This window comes from Dasypus novemcinctus, chromosome 15, assembly GCF_030445035.2.
Source record: "Dasypus novemcinctus isolate mDasNov1 chromosome 15, mDasNov1.1.hap2, whole genome shotgun sequence".
NCBI classification, from domain to species: Eukaryota; Metazoa; Chordata; class Mammalia; order Cingulata; family Dasypodidae; genus Dasypus; species Dasypus novemcinctus.
In genome coordinates, this window is record NC_080687.1 from 104,715,788 (window position 1) to 104,735,365 (window position 19,578).

Here is a 19,578-nt window from a genome sequence, read left to right on the forward strand (position 1 = left end):
TACGTCCCCAAGGCTGGAAACAACCACAATGCTTTTGTATTAAAGCAAACAGTTCTTTTAACTCACAACTTTTTACAGGCACCCCACTAGCTTTCAGTAAGGTTGTCAACACTTGCAAATGTTCTTCCACACACCCAGTTTGATTACCCATTACCCTGATGACTTTGTGGAAAATGTTACTTACCTAAAAGAAGACTCGAGTCACACTGCTTTGGACACCACGCGACCCTCCATGAGGTCTTTTCCGCGGTTCCTGATACTGATTTGGAAGACTCACTAACTTCTTTGGGCCCCATGGTGGGTGCCAGATATTGGAGATTTGGACCTGAAGGGTATCGGGAATGAAAGAAAGAGAAAAAGGGGAAGGAACAAGTGAGAGAGCTGGGATCAGGGGGTCTGTGAGTAATAACTTCTCAGACAACTTTACTGTTTACAAGGGGCTCTCTATATACCCCAGTGTACATGACAACAAGCAGGAACACGTAGCCTACATGCCAATAAGCAAGAACATGTAGCCTACATGCCAATAAGCAGGAACACTTAGCTTACATGACATCAAGCAGCATTACCCACAGTCTAAGGAATTTTAAAAAATCTTATCTCAAGTTATAAAGTCTAAGTGTTCTATTCACTACAAAAGGTATGTGCTCCTCTTTTCTTTCAGCCTTTAACAGCTTCATCCCATTTGCCAGGAACTCTTAATTACCGCATTCCTTAGGTGGCAAGCATAGCCATGGAGACAGCACTAGCATGTAGACAGCATATGTTTTGTTATTAAGGCAAAGGTAAAATAATAAAGCAGTATTTGTTGAAACAAAATAAATTTTTAAAAAGAGAGGGTAAAATTAAAGAAAAAAATGGTTAGAAATAATATAAAAGCAAAAATTTGAATTGGTGCAGATATGAAAGTGATACTTAAATTTCTGCTTCTGTGTAGGAGGTTGAACATCACAAAAGAACTAATTCCATCCTGACAATGAGAAAAATCTGAATAAACTGTATAACAGAACCTTCAATGTCCTATCAGAGAGTTCATTCCCTCCAAGGAGAGAAAAGATATATACTATATTCACCTTTGGTAGAGCATGGGACACTGAATATTGATCAAACATTTGATGAATATTGATTCAAAGATCATAGGTGTGGAAAGGTTTGAAGAAGGAATAAAGGTGACCAGAGTGAAGTGAAAATTGAGAGAATAGTGTGAATTATTAAATATAAAAATGTGAATAAAAGTCAATTCTATTATGATCATAAAGTAAATATTGTGCATTAGATTTTTTAAGTATTTCATTTCTTTTGTTTTGAAATACTTGATTAATACAATTGCTTTGTTTTGCTTTGTTCTGCTTTATTAGAGAAGTTGCAAGTTTTACAAAACAATCATGGGTATTATACAGGATTCCCATACATCGCCCCACACCAACACCTTGCATTACTGTGGAACATTTGTTACAAATGATGAAAGAACATCATCAAAATATTATGACTAACTATATTCGATAACTTACAATTGGTTTATTTTCCCCTATTATTAACATCATGTACTTTAATTGTCTATTTTTGATGGTGTATGATAGATTGTTCTCCTATTTTTTCTGTTAACCACAGACCATCATCCATTGTAGGGGTCACTGTGTTATACAGACTCATGTTCATTCTGAAGGCATAGATACCCTCAATATTATAACAGCTTTAGTAGGCTGACAGCATTTCATTTTAAAATTCAGTCATGACTCTTTTCAAAATTTACACTGTACAACTGATAAATCTTAGATATAGCTAATGTTGCACCAAAAGACATCAGTGGCTTTTCTTCAATGAAATTAATAACAGGATAATTTTTCCTAGAAATCCAAATGATCAATATTTCCAAGATTCACACATTCAACAACTTAGACTTCTGAGATAATTGAAAATGGGAGGGGTAGCTCTAGTAACATTTCAGAAAATAGATTTCAAATGCAAAACTATTGTAAGAGAGAAAGAAGGACACTATATATTAATAAAAGGGGCACTATATAAAGAAGAAAGTTCAATCAAAATATTTATGCAACTAACCAAAATACAATTAGAAATCACTGGCAAAGCTAAGGAGAAAAATAGATGCCTCTGCAATCAGAGTGGGGACCATTTTCACCATTAGACAGAACAGCTAAGCAGAGGCTTAATAAAGAAACAGAGAACTTGAATATTATGTTAGAGGAATTAGAACTAATAGACATACACTACAATTCCGGAGTGCATATGGATCATTCACCAGGATAGACTACATGCTAGGTTACAGAAAAAGTATCAATGAATTTAGAAAGATCAAAATTATGCAGAGTAATTTCTCTTACCAAAAAGGAATGAAGCTGGAAATTAATAAGGGGCACAAAACCAGAGTAGGCACTCAGATATGGAAGTAAACACTCTCAGGTAATCAGTGGATCAAGAAGGAAATTGCAAAATAAATCAGTAACTACATTGAAATGAATTAAAATGAGAACACAATGTATCAAAACTTATGGGAGGCAGCAAAAGCAGTGCTGAGAGGGAAATTTATAGCCATAAATGCTTATAGTAAAAAAGAAGAGAGCTAAAATCAGCTGATCTACAGAACACCTGGAACAATTAGAAAAAGAATAACAAACTAATCCCAAAGCAAGCAGAAAGAAAGAAAGAACAATTAGAGTAGAACTAAATGAAATGGACAATAAAAAAATAGAGGAAAAATTTAGCAAAACCAAAAGCTGGTTCTTCCACAAAATTAATAAAATTGACAAACCTTAGCTAGAGTAATAAAGAAAAAAAAGTAAAGATGCAAAAAAAAAAAAAAAAAACCAAGAGAAGGGATATAACCACTGATCACACAGAAATAGAGTAACATAAGAGGATACTTTAAAAAATTTTATGCCAACAAGATGGGTAACCTAGGTGAAATGAACAAATTTCAAGAAACACACAAGCAGCCTACACTGATGAAAGAAGAAATAGGGAAAAAAAATCAACAGTATAATCACAAGTAGCAAGAATGAATTAGTCATCACAAACATTGCAACCCCAAAAAGACCAGGGCCAGATGGCTTCATTGAATTCTACCAATCATTCCAGAAAGAAGTAACACCAATCCTACATAAACTCTTCCAGGAAATAGAAGTGGAGAGAACATTATCTAATTCATTCAATGGTGCCAATATTATACTAATACCAAAACCACATAGAGACCCCATAAGAAAAGAGAACTACAGACCAATCTTTCTAATTTAAATGCTAAAATAGTTGACAAGATATTTGTCAATCATATTCAGCAACACATCAACTGAATTATACACTAAGATCATGTGGGTTTCAACCCTGGTGTGCAAGCTTTGTCTCTGCTTTGCATTACTGTGAAGTTGGCACTGCTCTGACAACTCTTGCTGTTGGTGGTTCTTTTGTTCTGAAGGTTTACTTTGTTTGAACATTGTTTTATAAACCTGATGTACTTGCTGTACTGGTCCTTTGACCAATTCCATGTTTTCAAGCCTGCTAGTAGCAAGGCAGGAAACTCAAAAGTCTATGTGCTATGTGTCCACTATAAGGGCTGAGAGGCCATCCATTTTCTGTTATCTAAGTTGATGCTGAATGTTGGGACTGAAATGACCAGTAAAGTTCTCTTTCCCCATCATGTGATTCCTGAATCTTTTCTTAAAAGATGTGAAGTATGCTGTGTTCTTACACAAATATCAGCTAGAGACTATTTCTGTGAATATTTGCCTGTTTGAATGCATGGAAAAGGAGGAACTTGCAAACTGAATAATTTAAGGAAACGTGCAGTACAATACTGCATGCAAAAGTGTCCATTGAAACCCCTTTTCAGAAATAACTGGCTAGTAAAAAAATTCTAATATTGGTAGTAGTACAAATGCAAAATGGTTTGGGCAGAGGAACAGATATTTTAAAATCTATAATTAAGGAAGATGCTGGAAACTCTTTCATGGTAAAATAAGGTGGCTAAAGGAAACTTTATATACAAGTGTGGTACATTTGTAACGATTGCTGAAGAACATACTGAATATCATCCTGGGCAAAGTTCTTTTTTGGAAGGGTCAACTCTCAATCGTAAGTGTCATTTATGGCATATTTTAGAGGAAAAGAAACTGCCAAAATTAAAATATTTTCCTTTCTGTGATGGTGAAATTTTAAAGACTCTCAATGAAGCAATTGAAAAGTCATTAGGAATTTGGATTCCATGTTTAGGCCAAAGCAGCAGTATCATTGTTATCACGCTTGTTTGTTTTTTCTGAAGAACTGGTATTTCCTGACTTGGTAACCTTACCAAGGGCCTTCAGGATGAGCAGGTTGTAGGACCCAATAGCCAAAGTAAGTGCCTGCTTGTGGATTTGCCAGTTCTCCATGGTATCAAAGTGCATATACCATTGGCAGTTTGATTCCTGGAATCAGCTGAACTCATGAATTTAAACTGTTCATTTCTTCCTGATGGAGACCCAGTTTACCAGAAGTTATTTTTGGACTGCCTTCTGCATTCATTATAGCAGCTTCATACAGGTGATGCTATGATTTTGCCTGTACTTTCTTGTTTCAAAAGATTTAAGGTTGGTTTAATTTTTTGTGCTTCACAGATGTTTTAAATGCATCATATTTTCTTATCCCATATCCTCTGAGCCCCTGAGGAGTTGTGCAGGCCTGCTATGTGTTTTATCAGGACATCCTGAATCCAGTTTTCCAGTATCTGCAGAATGTGAATGAATTGCTGAGCACTTTGCTCAACTCTGAAGCACCCCATCAGGTTTTAGAGTTTTACCGATGAAGGGGCTCCTTCAGGGGGCACTACTTGATTTTTTGTGGGATTTGAACATTGCCATTGCTTAAAGACATTTGCATTTGATTATTCAAGGAGAGAGAGAAGAGCTCATCAGCAGCCTTCAGTTATGGAATTTAACATGTCCCTTCTGGGATTTACTTTGACTTCGTATAGTTTCCAATGTTGTTTCATCCCTTTGCTCTATTAATTTAAAACCTCAGCAGTTTCATTTTAGGAAAAGGCCAACTTTTGCACCAATCAAACCCTCTTAAATTCCAGAAAACCACAAGCTAGTTCTGACTTCTGGGATATGTGTGCCCACAGGCATAGAGTTCTTCCATGTGGTGTAATTCATGCAGGGATAATATTTAACCTCTGAACATGAGATGTATTTATGTGCTGGGGGCAGATGTACCCAAACTTACATATGTAGTTTAGTTAGTCTTATTTCTCTACTTTAGAGTTGCACCTTCGTGTCTTCAGATTTTTCCAACTAATTTCCTCTCAAGAGACTTATTTTAAAATGGCTCAATGGCTAATGCCATTAATGAACTGATTTAGGTTGAAGGGAGTATCTCCTCCATAACACTGACTTCCTTTAACATGTAACATGCCAGTTGTGGATTTCAGGGAACTCATTTTGCCAGATTTCTTTTATTTATTTTTTATTTTATTTTCTAATACTTTTTAATAAAAAAATTTTAGATAACATAAATGTTACATAAAAAATATGGGGGATTCCCATACTTTCCACACTTTCCCACATGAACAATATCCTTCATTAGTGTGGTATATTTGTTACAGTTGATGAACACATATTGAAGCATTGCCACTAAGCATGGATTATAGTTTACATTATAGTTGACACTCTGTCCAACACAAAATTTTGTAAGTTATGACAAAATATGTAATGGCCTATATCCATCATTGCAACATCATTCAGGACAATTCCAATGTCCCCAAAATGCCCCCATATTACACCTCTTTTTCCTTCACCCTCCTCTCAGAATCACCAGAGACCACTGCCTCTACATCAATGAAAAAAGTTTTTTCATTGCTAGAATAACAATAAGTCTATAATAGAATAACCATAAGTCTATTCTAGTGTCCATCATTCATACTCCAATCCTGAGGATTCTGGGATGGTGAAGCCCACTCTACCTCTAATTGAGAGGGGGTTTAGATCTTATAGGGCAGATGGATGGGACTATCTTGTTTGCAGTTGTAGACTCTCTCTGTTCCTTGGGATGGACATTGTACATTATCATCTCCTTCATAGTTGTCCTGGGTGAGTCCAATGAATTAGAGAAGGTGTTGCAACTCTGTTGAGATTCAGGACCCAACTGGTACATGGACAGCCCAAAGATTTAAGTCTTTTGGACATACCGCTATTGAGTCTAATAAAAACTATAGATTCAGATAGAAGTGGCAAAATAGTCATGTGTAGAGAAACCACAAATGAGACCAACACTGTCACAATGGGGAGTGCAGATTCCAAAGTAGGGTCCACTGGCAGGATGCCAAAACTCCTGAGCTGTCTGCTCTGTTAGTATCTGGATGTCTCTAGAGCCTTCCAGATCCCTGATATTTGAGACAATATTTACTGTGGCAGTCAATAAGGTCCTGCTGATATGTGCAAAAGCGTAACTTCTGGAATGACGTCCTGACGTACTTCCAAATCTCTTAGATATAAAAAACTCATTTGCATTTATCCTTTCCCACTTTTGGCCTTTACTAATTCTCCTTTTCAGTATGAAAGTAGCACTTATGAAGAAGATTAGCCATGAAATGGTTATTTTATCAGTTACATTTTTATTTCTTTTGAATTGTTTGTATTTTATAGTGTAATATGAGCTTTTCTGACAAACAGTATGGAGGAAATCTCCACTAGCTTGAAGTTCCAGAAAATGGAGAATATTTATATTTGCATGTGCTTTTATGGTATTTTTGTCAGTTATATGAAAAATAGATGTATTATCTGATATATTTGGTTGATAAATATTAATCTGAGAGTTTTTCATGTTCTTTGCTATTTTGCATTCCATTATAGATTCATGAATAAAGTCAATAGTACAGAAAAAACAAATAAACAGAGAACTATAAGTGTTGGAGAGGATGTGGAAGAAAGTGAATCCTCATCCACTGTTGGTGGGTGTGGGAAACTGAGGCACAGTGGCCTCTCAAGGAGAGACCTGCTGTCTCCATGGCTAAGCTTGCAATCTTAAGGAATGTGGTACTTAGAGTTCCCAGCAAACAGGATGAAGCTGTGAAAGGCTGAAAGAAAAGATGAACAGATAACATTTGTGTAGTAAATAGAACACTTATCTTTGTACCTTGGGATAAGATTTTTTTAATTCCTTAGACATGAGTAATGTTGATGGTTAACTGCATGTTGCTGCTTCTACTCACATGGACTGGGGTATATAGAGAGATCTTTGTGAACAATAAAGTTGTCTGAGGAGTCATTACTCGCAGACCCCCTGATCCCAGCTCTCTCGTTCTTTCTCTTTGTTTCCTTCTCCCTTTTCTCTTTCTTTCATTCCTGATACCCTTTGGGTCCAAATCTCCAACAGGTGGGAAAGTAGTATGGAACAGCCATTGTGGATGACGATTTCATGGTTCTTCATGAAGGTAACTATAGAATTGTCATATGATCCAGCAATCCCACTGCTGGTTATATTTCAGTAGCAGTTTGATATTATTGATGAATTCCAAAAAGAAATAGTGATTATGTTTGTAACTGGTCTGTTCCTCTTGGTGTGATGCCCTTTGTATTAAATTCAGAGGTTTCACTTTTACTTGATTAAAGTAAGATTAGGGCTTTTGATTTGGCCATGCCAGTAGGATATTGAATCCTTGTCCCCTTGGTGGACAGAGACTCACACAGAAAATGACACAGCAGAGGAGGCAGCTTAGTTTTTTTAAGCTGGAGCCCCAGGGAGAGAGCCGAGCCATTCACCTGATAGTTTATAGCTGGTCTTGTTGAAAAAGCAGAGCAGTTGATCCCAGAAAGAGATGAGCCCTGCGAAGAGAGACAAGCCTTTTGCAAGCCTATAGCTGAGATTGGAAGAAGCTGGGACCTTGAAGCCTTAACAGGAAGAGGAAGTCTGAACCCTCACAGAAATAGGCAGCCATCCTGCTACTACATGTGGCAACAGACTTTGGTGAGGGAAGTAACTTACTCTTTATGGCCTTGTAACTATAAACTCTACCCCCCAAAAATACACTTTATAAAAGCTAACAGATTTCTCATACTTTTCATCAGCACCCCTTGGCTGACTAATACAATATCCAAAAGAATTTGAAATCAGGGACAAGAACAGATACATGAACACTAATGTTCATGCAGCTTTATTCAATGTTGCTAAAAGTTGGAAGCAGCCTAAATGCCCACTAACAAATGAAAGGATAAGAAAAATGTGGTATATTAATACAACGGAATATTACTCAGTGGGAAGAATGAATGAAATATTGACACATAGGGCAATATGAATGAATCTTGGAGACTTTATACTGAGTGAAGTAAGCCAGTCATAAAGGACAAATATTGCATGCTTCACTAATATGACCTAATCATATTGAGCAGATTCCCAGAACTAATGTCTGGAAGATAAGTTATCAGAAGACATAAAAATTCTCTTTAGCATCCACATTGCTATCAACAGTCTCGTCAAAGCACTGTAGGTCTTTTCTCCCAAGCATCTCACAATTTCTCCAAAAAATACCCCTTACCCATTTATAAAACCATTCCAGCAGTTTGGTAATTGCAAAAGCACTACCCCATTCCCAGTACCAAATTCTGTATTAGTCAGCCAAAGGGGTGCTGTTGCAAAATACCAGAAATTGGTTGAATTTTATAAAGGGTATTTATTTGGGGTAGGAGCTTACAGATACCAGGCCATAAAGCATAAGTCACTTCCCTCACCAATGTGTATTTTCACATGGTGGTGCAAGGTGGCTGCTGACATCTGCAAGGGTTCAGGCTTCCTGAGTTCCTCTGGGCTCAGTGTCTGTTTTTTCCACAAGGACAGCTGTAGACTATGAGGCTTTCTAGGCTTTGCCTCTCTCAACAAGTCAGCTGTAGACTATCAGGCATATGGCTCTGTCTCTTTCTCCAGGATTCCAGCTTAAGACTTCAGCATCAAACTCCAACATCAAAACTCCAACATTAAGAACCCCCCAATTCTGTCTTTTGCCATGCCTTTTATCTGTGAGTCCCTATCCACCAGTGGATGAGGCCTCAACACCCTAATGATGTGGCCCAATCAAAGCCCTAATCATAACTTAATCATACCCAGGTACAGACCAGACCAGGTTACAAACATAATCTGATATTTATTTTTGGAATTCATAACTATATTAAACTGCTACACTCCTCTTATCCCCTTGCCAAATAACATAAGTTTTAATAACTTTATGTCAGGGTATTTATGTTGAAACATATTAAGGATAAGACTGAATATCACCCAAGAACTTGCATCTTCTTCTGGTGAAATAGTGAGTATGCATCTGGTTGTAACAAGACAATTGAATTAGGTTAGGCAAAAAAAAAAAAAAACTGTTACTGTGTTTATATAGAGGGAATGTACAGAACAAGGAGGGTGTAATGAGGGTACCAAGAAGACATCTCATGGATTGTGATGGATAATTTCATGCATCAGCTTTTCTAGGGTACAGTGTCTACTGTTTTGTGAAGCAAATGCTGACTTACTTGTTAGTGCTAGTGTAATTCTTAGATTTAAATCATTTTTCAGCTTATTGTATCTATGGCTGATAATATATACAACGAACAAAGGAAATTACCTTTACCAATGAGAGGAATCTCCTCATCCAATCTGTTGCATGACTCAAAGCAAGAACTGAAGATTTCAGAATTCTGAAAGAAGAATTTTGATCTCTACTTTTAGTAAGCCCACTTCTGGGGACTTCAATAGGACTTTCACTGAGTTTTCAACTTGTGGTCTGCCCTATGGAATTCATACTTGCCAATTTCCAGGGTTGGGTGAGCAAATTCCTATAATAAATATCTTAATATTTACATTTATAATATATTGTTTTTATTTATCTGGAGAACCCTAACTAATATACCAACTAAGTAAGAAGATAGTGGAATGAAATGTTAATTTTTTTTTGAAATATGCAGCCCATAATTCCATATCCAGTGATATAATCTTTTAAAATTAGAAGGAGTATTTAATATATTATAAGGGAAAAAAATATCTGAGACAGTTCATCACTAACAGAACTCATCAATAAGTATTAAGATAAGTTTTTCATGTAGCAGGAAATGATATTGGCCAGAAAAGTGGATTAGCAAAAGTAAAGGAACAGTGCCATAGAAGTAATAAATGTAGGTAAAATATTTTTTATTAGTTGATATAAAGTATATTTTTTGTTTAAATTCATAAAATTAACAATGAATAATAACTACAGCCTATGGATAAATGAAATAATGACAGCATTTTCACAGGCAATGGGAAGGAGGAATTCTGTTACATGACCACATACATGGTGCTTTCTTATATTTTTTCCACTGGGTTCCATTTACTTCCAGCTTTGGCTGCTTCCCATTTCTTCTTTCTCCATCTGAATTTTAAAACAAAACATGTACAAAATATTTATGGGAATAATATACTGTAAACTACAAAATACTGATGAAATAAATTAAATGTTTAAATTAATGGAGAGTCTAAGCATGTTCATGCATTGGGAGACTCACCATAGTAAATGGCCAATCTTTCCCAAATTGATACAAGAAGCAATGTGATCCCTATTAAGTATCCACTAGATTTTCTGCATGTGTAAAGAATATTATTCCAAAATTTATATGATTCATCAAGGGGCAAAGTTCCCCTACATCAGTAGGTATGTGAAATCAGAAAAAAAAAAAGTTATCTGTTTAGAAGATATAATGGTGGAACAGACATAGTAAAACATTTCCTTTCCAAAAGGGAATAATTGGAGGGAGAAAGAGTTCACAGATACCAAGTAAATCAGAAAACCAGAGGTCAAATTCCATTAGATTTCAAGGTCTGGGGATAATCCTCTGTAGCTCAATGCTCTGTCCTCACCTACCAGGGGTGGGTTCCCTACTCTCCAGACTGAGGTGGTCCCTTTGGTCCAGGCTCCTGAAGCCATGACTCTGTACTTGGAGTCACTGTTCCTTCATTTTGTTCTGTCTCTCTCTTAGTCCTAGTGGGTAGTGTATCTGGTGGTCTATAATTCTCAAAAACTTTTCAGTCTCTTTGTAATAATAGGAGTCCAAGTTATCAGACAAGAGTGTTCCTCACAGATCTTTCCTGGATAATAGTATCTTTGTTCCTGGCTTCTCCTGAGATAGTTTATTGGATCTGTGAGTCACTCAGTTAATCTTTTTATAAATTTGTTGCCCATTCACACCTTTTACCAAGCCTTTCCAAAACACATTATCTGAATTCATTAAGAATATTCCAAATCATCAAGTGTTGATTCATATTTGATTAGAAGTTCTTTCTTTAAGTTTTCTGTTTGCTCTCATACCTTTCTACAAGCAGCATGAAGAAACCAGGGCACTCCATATTTTACTTGGAAATCTCCTCAGCTAAATATCCACATCCATGCTTTACAATTTTTGCTTTCCACTCACAAAACGTAATTGAGCATGCTCTCCTCCATTTTATATCAAGTATAATCTTTCCTCCAATGTTCAATAACATGTATCTAATTTCCATAGGAAGCTTCACCTGAAGCACATTTAACATTAATATTTTGGTGATATTTTTCTTATGATGATCTATGTATTCTCTTAGGTGATAGACTCTTTCTCTAGCTCTCTCCTCACTTCCTCCTGAAACCTCAAGAGGCATTGTAAGGCAATCAAGAATTTTAAGATCAAGCACCTCAAAACTTCCACTTTCCCCCAAATCTGTGTTAGTTACCTGGGGCTGTCATTAAGGTGTATCACAAAGTTGATGACTTAAAACCACAAAATATACTGTCTCTCAACAATGGAGGCTAAAAGTCCAAAATCAAGCTGTTATCAGAGTCATATAAACTGAGAAACCTTACCTCTTCCTAACTTCAAATGGTTTTCAGCCAACCACTGCTGTTCCTTGCCTTGAAGTTGCAGCATTTAAACTCTATCTTCATGATCACATGGCATCTTTGATCTCCCTGTGTCTGAGAACAAATTTCCTCCTCTAAGGACAACAGTCCTAGTCAATTAGTGTCCTCCCTGTTTCAGTTTGGCATCAACTTCATCACATCTTCAAAATCACATTTCAAATATGTTTACATTCACAGAACTTGAAGAGGGTTAGCAATTGAACATATATTTTTGTGACACAATTTAACCCATCAATTAATTGATAATAAAGGATTTTTGGTTCAAGGCAAGCAGGGAGTGAAGGCAAAGACATATTTGTAAACAGACTGGCTCAGTGTTGAAGGTGTGCCTTACTGAGTGCAAATTGACGAAGACTGTAAGAATAAGAATAATTTTTTTCCTTTATAATATTATGTAAAAAAATGAAGTTGGTGGACTCACTTTCTGAATGCAAAACTTATTATAAGGTACTGTAATCCAAATAGAAAGATAAACATATAAGCCAGTGGAATAGAATTGAGAGCCCAGAAATTAGCATATGCATCTATGGTCAACTTTTTCAACAAAGTTACCAACAATATTCAATGGGAAAAGAATGTATTTTTCAAGAAGTGTTCCTGGAACACTTGGATATACACATTCAAGAAAGGAAGTTGGATTTTTCTAGACCTGTAATCTCATTATAGACAAAATTTACCTCAAATGAATTGAAGAAATAAATAAGAGCTCTAACTAAAGATCTGTCAAAGAGAAAGCTTATGTTTTCTTATATATTTTCTGATCATTCATCTATTAACAGCTCTGGGCATTTGTGTTTCTTTCTATATTTCCAGTAATATAAGGAAGCTTCCAAAAGTCCTTATTATCCAAATAACTCCTCAGCTTTTCTCTCCAGCCTTTATGATTATAGGAGAGGTCAGTGTTTCCTCAACCTCACTAGGCAAGTGTAAGTGCTTTCAGCCCACATGGACTACATGGTTAGGACATGAGTGGTTCCACCCCTGCCCCCGATAAGGCAGAAGGGGCAGTGACCCTCATCCTCTCCAGGCAGCTGCAGCAGCTTTCAGCCTGCATGGACTAGGCTGTTGGAAGCATCTCTGATTCTGTCCCCACCCTGATGGGGCAGGAGGAGAGACAGTGCACCCTCAGGCTCTCTGGGCAACCATAAGTGACCTTTTGTTGGATATTTCTTGGTTGATTTAAATCTTTGACTATTTTCTTGATTTTCTTAAAGTTGATTCTGACAGGTTTTGTTCAGACTTCAGTGTTTCTGTGGGGGAACAGATTTTTGGATTAACCTAATCTGCCTTTTTGTTTGTTTGTTTCTCTACCAATTTTTTAATCAGGTTTTTCACTTATGATCTAATCTCTTTTCTTGGTGTAGTCCTGTTCATATTTTCTTGCGGCGGCTTGCTCGGTCGGTAGAGGTGGGGTCTGGCTGCGGACGAGGGGTCGGTCCCGCTTGGGACGAGGGGTCAGTCCAGCAGCAGACAAAGGATTGGTCTCACAAGGGGTTGCGCGGTTCAGCTGACGGGGTCGCCCGGCGAAGCCGGTGACGAAGGGGTCGCCCGGCGAAGCCGGCGACGAAGGGGTCACCCAGAGAAGCAGGCGACGAACTGGGGACAAGGGAGGCCAGGCCCTTGTCGGGGGCTCTCAGAACTGGAGGGCCCACGGCAGAAGAACTACCGTGGAGACAAGGTAAACACGCAAGTCCACTTTATTGAGGGAGAGGCAACAGTTTTATAGGGGCTGGGGAAGGCTGATTGGTCGAAGCCATGCCCTGTTCTGATTGGTTGCTGGCGAAAGGTCAGTGGGCGGTACTGGATGGGGGAGGGGTGGTGGTTAGGGATTGGCTGTCGCTGTTGCTGGGGGAAGGGGCAGGGTTTAGGGATTGGTGGCTGCTGTTGCTGGGGTGGAGGGCAGACTGGATTTTTCCACCCACGCCTGGCTGTTGCTGCTGTCGGGGGAAGGGAAAAGGGCAGACTGGATTTTTCCGCCCACGCCTGGCTGTTGCTGCTGTCAGGGGAGGGGAAAAGGGCAGACTGGAATTTTCCGCCCTGCGCCTGTGCAGGGAGAAAGAAGAAGAAGGGTGCCGCCCCACAGGCATCGGGTGGCGCCATCCGGGAGGAGGGGCGGCTGCGGAAGCATGGCTGCCGAGAAGGGGAGACCCGAGGGCACTCTGCGCCCATGCCGAGCTCCCTTCAGGGGTGGCAGTGAATCCAACCAGCCACCCTATTATGGGGGCAGCGGCTTGGCCTGCCGCGGCTGCTCCCCCGCCAGGCCAGCAAACCACACTTCAGCCCGAGGGGTGACTGCATTTTCTATTTCTTTTTTTTAATTTAGTTTTTTATTTTTTATTTTTAAAGAAGCTTTAGATTATGTAAAAAATGAAAGGGATTCTTTAAATTCATTGGTTTGAGTATGTATGTGTGTTTTTAAGTTATAATATACTTTAAAGTAAATCTTGAATTCTTTTGCTGGGATATTCCTATCTACATTTTTTATGACATATATGTTTCCCCAGTTTGTTACATAAACTTGTAAGTTTTTCTAAATCTTTGGAGGGACGCACATTTTCAATTCAAATATAATCAATATTTTCATTGCAGTTTGTGCTGTACTTCTTATATGATAGATACATTGGCTGGTATCCTGAAGATATTATCCAATGTTAGTATCTAAGCCATTATAGTTTTGTCTTTTGTGTGTTATCCTTATGCTACATTGTTTGTGCAAAGTGAAGGCATGTCAATGAATATCCAGCTGCCCAATCACCATTAACTGAAAGTACATATGCTACCATTCAATACTTTTATCATATATTGTGCTCCTAAATGAGTTTTTCTGTAGTTTTGTACTTTATACTGATTTGTTTATTTCTGTACTGATTTGTTTATTTCTGCACTCATACCACATATATGCAAATAAATGTAATGCCACTTACATTTGGAGAAACAATAATCAATATTTGAAAAAATATATATTTTTTTCTTGAGTGGAAATGGTTGGATTTTTGGTATGGATTTTTTGAAATTGAATACTAATTTTATAAAAAGAAAAAGGAATAGGCAATGCTGTAGGGAAATGATTATTGAAAGGATACTATATATTAATATTGTATAGTATACATTAATAGATAGATATATGATTTTAGGAGGAATATATATCAAGTGATGTCTTTACCTTAAAAGTTAGTTTTCAACTAAGGAGGTGAATATAAGTGCTAGGTGTTTATAGGATTGTTTATATAATGGAAATTTGCACTTTTCAGGTAATCAATATTGATGTAATTAGAGCCAATATATTTCAGGAGTCATGCCCAATTTCAATTCAAGATTTTAACAGTAACTTCAGGTGGTGGACTTGGCCCAGTGGTTAGGGCATCCGGCTACCACATGGGAGGTCCACGGTTCAAACTCTGGGCCTCCTTGACCCATGTGGAGCAGGCCCTTGTGCAGTGCTGCTGCACAGGGAGTGCCCTGCCATGGAGGGGTGTCCCCCATGTAGGGAGCCCCACGTGCAAGGGGTGTGCCCCGTAAGGATAGCTGCCCAGTGTGAAAGAAAGCACAGCCTGCCCAGGAATGGTGCCACACACATGGAGAGCTGACACAACAAGATGACGCAACAAGAAGAAACAGATTCCTGTGCTGCTGACAACAACAGAAGCGGACAAAGAAGATGCAGCAAATAGACACAGAGAACAGACAACCAAGATGGGGGAGGGGAGGAGAGAGAATTAAATAAATCTTTAAAAATCAAGGAAATGAATAAATATTAATGAATATTAGGTCACTTTGTTGAAAAAAATCTTAACACTCTAAATTTAATCAATAGTCATCAGGGTACTCTAACTATATATTGTTAATTGAATTTGGTAGAATCCAGTATATTCCAAATCACATTTAGAATTCCTGTAGTGATTATGTAAAAATAGTCAATGTAAACACTGAAGGATACCAGAGTTTACCTTGTTTCTCAGATTGTGGGTTTGAGAGCCAACATATGAGAACTTCTTCATAACATCTTATCATTCTGCCATGAGAACAAGTAATAACCCATGTGCAGGCTGCTCCAATATCCTGGGCAAAGAATGGATAATATGTGGGCAAAGAATGTGGATACTGACTATGGATCAAAATCACAGCCAACACAAAATTGACATGCATCATAAGCAGGAATCTTTGTTTCTCTCAGCAATTTTTTTCTTAATGTAATGTAAACTAGTCTTAGTTTGCTAATAAAATATCAAATGGTTTTCCAAAGAAGCTGTAGCAATTAACACACACACTCAAACAGCATTTCCACATATCATCACCAATAATTGGTGGGTCCAGATATATTTTTTCCAAACTACTGAATATGTGGTAGTACCAGGTGGATACTCTTTTTATTTTCTTCGTATCAATGATGCAGTCTATACTGTCATGTGTAAAACAAGATATCTGTACTTCCTTTTCTTAAAAATTTATATCTAAACCTGAAAAGTTACATGTGTTTTTAAGTAGTTTATGTCTGATTCTGTGACCTTTTTTGGTTCTTAAGGAAAAAAAACAACTTCATTTATTACAATCAAATCCACAAATATGTTTCCATTATGCATATTTTTATATCTTTTCTTCCTCCATCTTCTCTCCTTCCTCATCCTCTCCTCCAGCTTCTTTTCATACTCCTCCTCCTCCTAAAACATTCCTTCAAACTTCTGAAGATACCTTCAAGATTATTTTAATAGTGACTTCCTCATTTCATTATTTAATCAACTTAGAGTTGGTTTCAAGTAGGTTGAGTAAGGAATGATCTTCCCACTGCAATTCCTTGCTGCCTCTGGCATCTGAGTTTTCATATACATACCCTCTATTCTGTTGCATCTTTACTTGTCATTTTTACTTTTTGCCACAATGTTTATTTAATATTATTTTATTATCCTAAATGAATGCAATTATTATTTTAAAATCAGTAATATAGCAAATAGCAAAGGATGAATGATAAACAGCCAACTCAAAGGCAGGGAGAAAAAGCTTACAAAGTATGTGCTCTGTAGAGACATAGGTTTAGTAGTCCACATTCCAACAAGGGAAGCTACTTTAATGGGGATCTCAGTGTTGGCTCCATTTTGTGTCATTAATTCGGCAGTTGAGTCTCAATTCTATAACTTTATTACATGTTACACGCATTTGTAGGAAGGTGACTATAATAAGAACATTTTGAATTGAATTATCTAAATCAAAACAATCAATATTCTTTTCCAGGGCATCAGGATCCTGTACCTTGAAGTTCTCTAAAATGCATAGACACCTAGTAAGATACTCATCCATTGTACTTTCCATATGATATCATTTTTTAATTTTAGCTAAAAATCATCCTAACATCTTTCAAAATAATTTTAAAGTATGGAAAATATTTTCCTGAAAAATATGTGAATTACACAAATGTCTAGATTTAAAAAATTAGGACACAGGTGCATAGCTCGCTATCATTCATGTAAAAAGCAAAAGGTTATACAGAAAATAATCTGGATTTTTAATTGGGATATATTCATATTTAAGAACATATGTCAAATATGAATTAAAATTCATTCCATCATTTTCAGAAATTTTTAATCCAAATAATCTTGCTTTGTCATTCAAAATACCTGTGGAACATTCTGCATAGAGCAGTTTTAATTTCTCTGTTCCGCAGGCTGTAGATGATGGGGTTTATGAGTGGGGGCACCATGCTGTAGAGCACAGCTGTAATAAGACTACTGAAAGATGCTTTATTTTCAGCAGGACCAAAGAAAGCAATTAACCCAGAAGCTAAAAAGAAAATGAGAATTGCCGACTGTCGGGTACAAGTGGATAAGGCTTTGTTACGGGCTTCCACAGAACGCATCCTAAGCACCACTGAAAATATTTCAACATAGGACTTAAGCAATAAAACAGAAAATGCTGCAAGGAAACAAGTACTCAGAGCTAAGGCCATAAACTCAGAAAACTGAACATCTGAAGAGGAGATCCTCAAAATTTGAGGCACATCACAGAAATATTGATGGATCACGTTGGACTCTGTGAAGGGAAGCCTGAACATGACCCCGGTGTGGAGAGCAGAATAGACCAACCCACCTGCCCATGAGCCACCAGCTGCTGTGTGCACAGACACGGGGTAATAATGAGTCCATAGTGCAGAGGGTGGCAAATGGCAACATAGCAATCATAGGACATCACCACAAGGAGGACCAACTCTGTGAATACAAGGAAGATAAACAGGAAAATCTGAGCAGCACAAGCTGGGAGAGAAATCAAGTTACTGCCTGTCAGAGAATTCACAATTATTTTGGGAACATTAACTGAAATGCAGCAAAGGTCTATGAGAGATAAATTGCCTAGAAAGAAGTACATTGGAGAATACAATTTTGTGTCTGTCACAATGACAGTAACAGTTAGAAGATTCCCAGTCAAGGCTCCCAGATAAATTACTAGGAACAGCAGACCTTGCAGGATTTGGAGCTCTCAGGAGGTTGAGATATCCATGAGGAGGAATTCAGTGAATATAGTGAGATTGTCCATTTCTCATAATATGTTCCCATTTCCCTGCATTCAAAATATAAAATAAGAATATACTAAAATCAAATGGAGATAATCTACACCATTAACAATAAAATCCTACCATTGTTATCCATATATGTCTTCTCCTGAGAAATTGAGCTTTGAGGAAATGTTCAAAAGTCAATATTTTAAAATCAATGAATTCACATATTTCCCTTTCCACTTTCTTTTCTAACTCTCCTCTTATATGTTAGTTTCAACATTTATAGGAACAGGTAATCTAAGATATTATACTACTTAAAATGAAATCAAGACCTTTAAGTTATGAGTCCTATTTACAGTATTTCAGTAAACTCTTTTCAAAATCTGCCAGGACACATCCAGTAATTATTTTCCCATTTTATTCATTAACACATTTTAATTCCAGGTACACTCTGTCAAACAGACTCTGCAGCAGCCCTTTTGCTTGAGCATTGAACGACTGTTCTTATCGTGTACCAGGTGACGAGGATATTTGCTAATATCTCCCAGGTTTGGCCAACTAAGGAACAACTGGTTTCCGTAACACAGTTAATGAATTGTTCTGATGTTCTTCTCGGAATGGATTTCATCCAAAAGACACCAGATGGATGATGCCTCATCACTCTTTCTTGCTTCCTTTGAGCCTTTTCATCCTTTGAGTATTTTCTGTCATCCTTTGCAGCAATGCACCTCAAAAATAGAATCTCTTAAGATCCAATTTATTCCAAATTTCTGTTGCATTTGTACCAGTGTTTCCTGCCTCTCTCTAGTTTACCCTCTAAACAGAACCCAATACCTCAAAAAAACACTCCACTTGATATTGCTTTTCCTCAGTGCATCCTTCCTTCAATCAGGCATAAATTCTGATATTTGATGAAGGAGTAATTTTCTTTCCAGATAGATTACCTCATGCTTTTCTAGATTTCACAGAAATCTGCTTTTTCTAAATAACTATGGCAATTACAACTATTTTACTTTTGTTTGTCTTGAAGCAGAACAAATAAAAAATCCTATTCCAGTCTTAATCACACTTTGAATTCTAATACTAATTATCTTGGGGGATGTCAATTGAGAATTATTTAATTTTATATTGGGAAACACTAAATGGAGGTCAATAACTACAAAATGTTATAAATACAAATTAATGTATAATATACAATTTT

At 37.2% G+C, this 19,578-nt stretch overlaps 1 pseudogene; it reads left to right on the forward strand.

Moving 5' to 3' along the window:
* Positions 1 to 341: 341 nt before the first annotated feature.
* Positions 342 to 4,953, forward strand: LOC101446539 (cap-specific mRNA (nucleoside-2'-O-)-methyltransferase 2-like; annotated as a pseudogene).
* The last annotated feature ends 14,625 nt before the right edge of the window (positions 4,954 to 19,578 follow it).